General features: G+C 46.5%; 1 protein-coding gene across 15 annotated transcripts in view; it reads right to left on the reverse strand.

Moving 5' to 3' along the window:
- The window catches only part of celf4 (CUGBP, Elav-like family member 4), a gene marked incomplete at both ends in the record, with an annotated part of 165,239 nt that overhangs the window by 128,950 nt on the left and 28,789 nt on the right, over nt 1–7,500 (reverse strand). The window lies entirely within an intron of this gene.

Genomic DNA, 7,500 nt, shown 5'->3' on the forward strand with positions numbered 1-7,500 from the left:
GTGTTTGTGTGTGTGTGTCTGTGTGTCTGTGTGTGTGTGTGTCTGTGTGCCTGTGTGTCTGTGTGTGTGTGTGTTTGTGTGTGTCTTTGTGTCTGTGTGTGTGTTTGTGTGTGTGTGTGTGTGTGTGTGTCTGTGTGTCTGTGTGTGTGTGTGTCTGTGTGTGTGTGTGTGTGTGTGTCTGTGTGTGTGTGTGTGTGTGTGTGTGTGTGTGTGTGAGGCACCACACCCAAAACATGTCAAATCTGATGATGGGGGCTCTCTCCGTTCCCGCCTAAGCTGAAGTTATCCACTTGTCCCTCAGGTGACTGTGACAAGGCAGACATTTCCATGACAGCCTCTCTCTCTCTCTCTCTCTCTCTCTCTCTCTCTCTCTCTCTCTCTGTCTCTCTCTCTCTCTCTCTCTCTCTCTCTCTCTCTCTCTCTGTCTCTCTGACTCTCTGTCTCTCTGTCTCTCTGTCTCTCTCTGTCTCTCCCTCTCTCTCTCTCTGTCTCTCTCTCTGTCTCTCTCTCTGTCTCTCTCTCTGTCTCTCTCTCTCTCTCTCTCTCTCTCTCTGTCTCTCTGTCTCTCTCTCTCTCTACCATTATGTTCCCTCTGTTTCATAAAACACCTGGGCAGACAAGGTGATTTACACACAACGACCACTAGTTGGCCGCTTGTAAATTAGCCTGCTTCCTACACAGAAAAAAACACTTTTTTTTTACTCATTTACATTTTACATGTTTGGCATTTAGATGACGCCTTATTCCAAAGCGACTTACAATCAATACATTTGACTAAGCAAGTGAATCATCAATCCACCAGTCGTAGCAGGAAGAGTAATCCAGCTCAGACCCGGGGCCATTGGCAGTCTCTGTGATAGAAGGAAAAATCTACTTCTATCACCATCTTCTAAACCTAGATTTTTTTTAATATATAGACACTGGAGAAACAGAGAAACAGTACAAGGGGGGCAATAGAAGTTTTAGGGGGGACAGTAAAGGGGAAAAGCGGGTGTCTTCAGGAGACGTGGTGATCATGGCTGATTAAGTTTTAAGAATCGCACCGTACTCATACTGGCTTGACACTGGTTCGTGCAGAGCTTCTAAACATTACAACAGAGCCTGAGAGAATTTGAGAGAAGGGCAAACAATCACTTTTTCTTTTGCTGCCTTAATGTTTCTTCTAGATGTGATGCACATACATCAAGACAGTTGAACAGTTTTTTCCCCAAAGCCATAGCCCTTCTCAATGATTGCTGATCATTGTACCTTGCACTTTACATGTTCTTGCACTTAGTTGTACAGTATTTATTCATAATATCCACTCATATTGGTACTGTATATTTTGTCTTGAGTATATTTTGTCTTGAGTATTGTCATGTTGTCACGTCTTGTTGTTGTATGTACTGTAGCTTGTTTAGTATGGTTGAATACCAAATCATGTTCCTAGTGCACTGCACATGGCGAATAAAGTTGAATTGAAATTGAATATCGTTAGCCTCATAGCATAATTACATAAAAGTCATATTTTGGCCAAATTGAGACTCTATTCTGCTAACACTGCTGATTCACTGTGAATTATTGCCTACTATGCCATCAGAATGCTTGTTACATTCCAAAATCACTATCTGCCCGTCATCTCTTTGACATAGGCATTTTCGACACTACTTACAAAGATGGTTCGGCTGACCAGAAGTGAAACATGACTTAGGCGATTATGCTACGAGGTTAACGAGATGACTGTTACTCGTCCAACCTAGGATGCAGCCAACGTGATGTTGGCGTCAAAGACGGGTCCCGGACCGGAGTCCGCCAGTTGGTGATGGCTGATCTACGTAGATACAGTAGACCAGCGACACCGCCAACACGAGAGACAACCTTTTCAATCCTGCCCTACTGTAAATACTCCCACCAATACAACAGGCTACCTTCCCTTTGTTCTATTACATGACCGGAGGCTATTTGCCATTCCTGGCAGGGGGGAGGTGGAGGGGGGGGGGGGGGGGGGAGGATCGTAGTAACGTATAGGATGTATGTACACCCAGCAGGCCTTTGCAGACCTCTCTCTCCCTTTGCGCTGGGCTCTGTGTCTTTAACCCTGGGCCGGGGCTGATGGCTGGGCGCAGGGGAGCTCCTCCTGGTTGGTGTTTTTAATTAACAGGCGTCTCATTAGCCCGAGTGGGAGCGCGCCGCTGACAGCTTGGCCGCCACCTCCGAGGGGGCCTGGTGTGTTACACACTCGCCTGTCCCACGGGACACGTGTGCTGTCACACACACACACACGCACACAGGCACGCACACACAGGCATAAGCACTCATACACAGTCACACATACACGCAAACGTACACACGCACGCACTCACGCACACACATACACACACACACAGGCATAAGCACTCATACACAGTCACACACACACACCCACGCGCACACACACACACACACACACACACACACACACACACGTGAGACAGTCAACAGATTCTCAAGTTCATGTCTATGGCTCCGTTTTGCGTGTTCACGTGTAGAGTAGGGGTGTCCCAATTCTTGTTTTCATGCGGGGGTAGGGTGGAGGGGTAGGGCGGAGGGGGAGGGCGGAGGGGGAGGGTGGAGGGGGAGGGCGGAGGGGGAGGGCGGAGGGGGAGGGCTTCACGGCTCCTTTTTAAGATTTTTCACAAGCCTTGGCCCTACCTCCCAGCATGCCTTGGCCCTACCTCCCAGCATGCCTTGGCCCTACCTCCCAGCATGCCTTGCGAATCATCTCCAGAAATCTATCGCTCTAGGCAATGCGGAAGACAACCACAAATGTAATTACTTTTTATTTGTTCATAAAGATTTGAAAAATGATGATAACTGTCGTATTATCTTAGTTTCATTTCCATGGATTATAGACCTTTTCTTTATATCAAGGAGAACAACAAAATCACTATTCTGCTGATGTTTGCTGTGTGTGCCTATGCCGACCCAACCAGAGAAGTAGGCTACACCATCGGAGCGCGATTCACATTTCCGCTGCAGAACAAGATGTACAACCCTGTTTATTTAGCTGTACGAGGCTCATTTGAAACGCATCTCATTCATCCATTCTTGGGGCAAACATTATCCATCTAACACATGCCGATTTGTGCATTTCTACATATTTCCATGTCACTTTTCTCCCCTTTGATGGCATATGATGCTATAGCTGTGGCACTTATTAAACCAAAACCCGCAATCTAATCCAAGCAGTTGTTATTATGTAATATTATTGATGAGTGTGGAGATCAGTGAGCGGGAGACAGGATGTGAGCAGTGAGTGACACCAGACTCATGATAGCAGCCATGGGTTTTATCATGTAGCTGACTAACGCTGTGGACAGCGGCTGTTTCTCCAGCGTTCCTGTCACATCGGATTTCAGAACGTCATAAAAATAAATTTGCGGTCCATGTCTAACGTTACATGTTTTAAGGCTGACTTGTGCATGATATTCCTGCATTTTGACATATTTCCATGTCACATTTCCCCCCTTTGATGGCATATGACGCCAATGTAACTACAGTTCAGCCGTTTAGTTTTTGCACTTGTTATCGTTCTTCTAATATCAGACTGGCAGGGTAGGTGCAGGGTTGTTACCTCTCCTCTAATATCAGACTGGCAGGGTAGAAGCAGGGTTGTTACTCCTCTAATATCAGACTGGCAGGGTAGGAGCAGGGTTGTTACCTCTCCTCTAATATCAGACTGGCAGGGTAGGAGCAGGGTTGTTACCTCTCCTCTAATATCAGACTGGCAGGGTAGGAGCAGGGTTGTTACCTCTCCTCTAATATCAGACTGGCAGGGTAGGAGCAGGGTTGTTACTCCTCTAATATCAGACTGGCAGGGTATGAGCAGGGTTGTTACTCCTCTAATATCAGACTGGCAGGGTAGGAGCAGGGTTGTTACCTCTCCTCTAATATCAGACTGGGAGGGTAGGAGCAGGGTTGTTACTACTCCTCTAATATCAGACTGGCAGGGTAGGAGCAGGGTTGTTACTACTCCCCTAATATCAGACTGGCAGGGTAGGAGCAGGGTTGTTACTCCTCTAATATCAGACTGGCAGGGTAGGAGCAGGGTTGTTACCTCTCCTCTAATATCAGACTGGCAGGGTAGGAGCAGGGTTGTTACTCCTCTAATATCAGACTGGCAGGGTAGGAGCAGGGTTGTTACTCCTCTAATATCAGACTGGCAGGGTAGGAGCAGGGTTGTTACCTCTCCTCTAATATCAGACTGGCAGGGTAGGAGCAGGGTTGTTACCACTCCTCTAATATCAGACTGGCAGGGTAGGAGCAGGGTTGTTACCACTCCTCTAATATCAGACTGGCAGGGTAGGAGCAGGGTTGTTACCACTCCTCTAATATCAGACTGGCAGGGTAGGAGCAGGGTTGTTACCACTCCTCTAATATCAGACTGGCAGGGTAGGAGCAGGGTTGTTACCACTCCTCTAATATCAGACTGGCAGGGTAGGAGCAGTGTTGTTACCTCTCTTCTAATATCAGACTGGCAGGGTAGGAGCAGGGTTGCTAGCCTACAGAGCACCGCTGTTCTGTCATGAACTGTCCTGATAATGAAGCATTGTTCTTTTTTATTTCGTGACTTGTTTGATCGATTGATAGGATGAACATTAAGTTGTGAATGAATCGCGAGCGTCAATGTTTTTCTATGATACGACTGATGACGTATCAGGGTCCTGAAGGATTGTCCCATTTCATAGGGGAAGATTTCAACCACTACGCCTTGTGGCTCTGTTTCTAAGGGCTTGGCTCCAAAGTGAGTGGCACTCCGAAACGAGCCGTAGGGGTAGGAAAGGGAAACAGGATTGGGCCATGGTCACTACCACAGCTCTGGCCTGTTATTGGCTAAAACACATACGGGTGCGAATACAGCGGATCAGCTAGCTCGTTAGCTAGTTTCTGATGTTGCCATTTTAGAATTGAAATGTGTCAAATTCAAATGAACAACACCACAGATAAGGGAAGAAGAGAGAGGGCAAAAGATAAGGGCAAAAAAAATGGAGTAAGAGGTAGGAGAAAGAGAGAGACAGAGGGAGAGAGACAGACAGAGCGAGAGAGTGAGAGACACAGAGAGAGAGAGACAGAGAGAGAGAGAGTGAGAGACAGAGAGAGAGAGAGAGTGAGAGACAGAGAGAGAGAGAGAGAGAGAGAGAGAGAGAGTGAGAGATAGAGAGAGTGAGAGACAGAGAGAGAAAGGGAGAGGGAGAATGCAGAAAGATAAGATCACCTAGCTAACAACATCCCCCTGTGTCCTATACTCTCCTCTTATCACAACAACTGCAGATACCCTTAAGGGACACACACCCACTGAGAGAGAGATAGAGAAGAGAGAGAGAGAGAGAGAGAGAGAGAGAGAGAGAGAGAGACAGTGAGGGAGAGATAGAGAGGGAGGGAGAAAGAGAGAGAGAGAGAGAGAGAGAGAGAGAGAGAGAGATAGTGAGGGAGAGATAGAGAGGGAGGGAGAAAGAGAGAGAGAGATAGGGAGGGAGAGATAGAGAGACCGGGGGTAGAGATAGAGAAGGAGGGAGAGAGAGAGAAAGAGAGCGACGGAGGTAGAGAGAAAGATGTATAGAGGCAGCGGGAGAGAGAGAGAGAGAGAGAGAGAGAGAGAGAGAGAGAGAGAGAGAGAGAGAGAGAGAGAGAGAGAGAGAGAGAGGGAGAAGGAGGGAGAAAGAGGTTGAAAATAAATAAACTAGGGAATATAACCGACGGGAGGCCGTGATTCAGTCCACTCCAGACGGCTGCTTCCTGCAGGGCGCTGCCAGAGGTGTTTCATCTGCACAACCAACGTGTCCTGCATGGAGGGAATTACAGGAACACTTGATTTTTTCGAACTCAACCAACAGCTGAGTTGTGCGTGCTTGGACGACTTCCAAGCCAGTTCCTCGTTCATCAGCGTTTATGAGGTGACCTCAGAGTGTCTAGCGACATTTCTTGAAAGTTAACTAGCTAGCCAAGTTTGAATAGACAGACGGAGGCAGTCGCTAAACAGGCAATCATGTTGTCAAATGAGCCTGAGCTTTAGCTTCTTCTCAGTGCAGGCTAAGCTTGTGCTTTATTATATCACTCTCGTATCGCAGTCAAATAAGGTTGAATCCAAATGTATTTCTACACGGTTAGCGGGTTAGATATCAACCTCTTGGATGGATCCCTCTGTCATAAAACGGACTTCATACTGTCATCATTAAGATCGAACAGATGTCATAAGCAGCACGAACAGCTGATCTCACATAACGACAACAGTAATGAGTAATGAATTGGTAATCATCATCAGGAAGTATCACAGTGACCAGAAGCCATGAACAGTTGGTTGAATTTGGCAAGATCTCCTGCTTACTGGAGTATGACTGGAAATAAAAGTTAAGCTGGCAAGAATGTCCAAAGAATAGCTATCGATGGTTTAGCTACCTTCACCTATCTGATACCAAAATAGATAGGTCTACGATTATTCATCAAGCAACTAATCATCACAATGTATTACAACTTTATTGTAAATGGTAAATGGACTGCACTTATAAAGCGCCTTTATCCAAAGCGCTTTACAACGGCCTCTCATTCACCCATTCACACACACATTCACATACCAATGGCGGCAAGCTACCATGCAAGGCGCCGGCCCGCTCACTGGGAGCAATTTTGGGGTTCAGTGTCTTGCCCAAGGACACTTCGACATGTGACCAGCCGGGGCTCGAACCGCTGATCTGCCAACCTTGCGATCATTAGACAGCGGCTCTACCTCCTGCTCTACCTCCTGCTCTACCTCCTACGCCACAGCCGCCCCTGTAGGCCTCTCTACTTTACTGTGAAACGATGTAGGCCTCTCTACTTTACTGTGAAACGATGTAGGCCTCTCTACTTTACTGTGAAACGATGTAGGCCTCTCTACTTTACTGTGAAACGATGTAGGCCTCTCTACTTTACTGTGAAACGATGTAGGCCTCTCTACTTTACTGTGAAACGATGTAGGCCTCTCTACTTTACAGTGAAACGATGTAGGCCTCTCTACTTTACTGTGAAGCGATGTAGGCCTCTGTACTTTACTGTGAAACGATGTAGGCCTCTCTACTTTACAGTGAAACAATGTAAGCCTCTGTACTTTACTGTGAAACGATGTAGGCCTCTGTACTTTACTGTGAAACGATGTAGGCCTCTCTACTTTACAGTGAAACAAGTTAAATCTGCTTTCAATTCCATGACATGGAGTTACGTGGGCGTTCAACTTGGACTGCCTTCAGATAGGCACATAACTGAATCCATTAAATCATTGAAAAATATGAACCCTGATTAAGCCTCTATGACTAACCATGCCCCTTATAACATCCTTAAGAAATGCGTTAATAAGATATTACAGATGATATAGTGCATTGTGCATTGCAACGCTTACACCAGAGCATGTTGGCTCATGGCTCCTTATACCAGAGAATGTAAGACAGAAATGTGTAATACTAATCCTAATGATCTTTCATGGCTGACCCTATGCTTAGAGCAAATCAT

The sequence above is a fragment of the Nansenia antarctica genome (assembly GCF_963989245.1).
Source record: "Nansenia antarctica genome assembly, chromosome: 4".
Classification (NCBI taxonomy): domain Eukaryota; kingdom Metazoa; phylum Chordata; class Actinopteri; order Argentiniformes; family Microstomatidae; genus Nansenia; species Nansenia antarctica.